The following is a 393-nucleotide window of genomic DNA, read 5'->3' as shown; positions in this document are numbered from 1 at the left end:
GTCCAACTACACCCCCACCACACCCCACAGCACCCCCACCTGCACAGGTACCCGCACACCCCTGTATGGGGCAGGCCAGGGAACCCCCCGTGTCACACATGTGGTCACACTCACCTGTGTCACACCCCCTGTGTCACACACCTGTTCACACACCCCCGTGTCACACACATGTGTTCACACTCACCCCTGTGTCACACACGTGTTCACACTCACCCGTGTCACACACATGTTCACACACCCCTGTGTCACATCCCCCTGTGTCACACACATGTTCACACTCACCCGTGTCACACACATGTTCACACTCACCCTGTGTCACATCCCCAGTGTCACACACGTGGTCACACTCATGCACCTGTGTCACATCCCCCCGTGTCACACACCTGTTCACAC

Source organism: Neopelma chrysocephalum, unplaced genomic scaffold (assembly GCF_003984885.1).
Source record: "Neopelma chrysocephalum unplaced genomic scaffold, ASM398488v2 Primary Assembly neopelma1_92844, whole genome shotgun sequence".
In the NCBI taxonomy this organism is placed as follows: domain Eukaryota; kingdom Metazoa; phylum Chordata; class Aves; order Passeriformes; family Pipridae; genus Neopelma; species Neopelma chrysocephalum.
The sequence above is the reverse complement of the archived record's forward strand: the minus strand, read 5'-3'. Positions refer to the sequence as shown.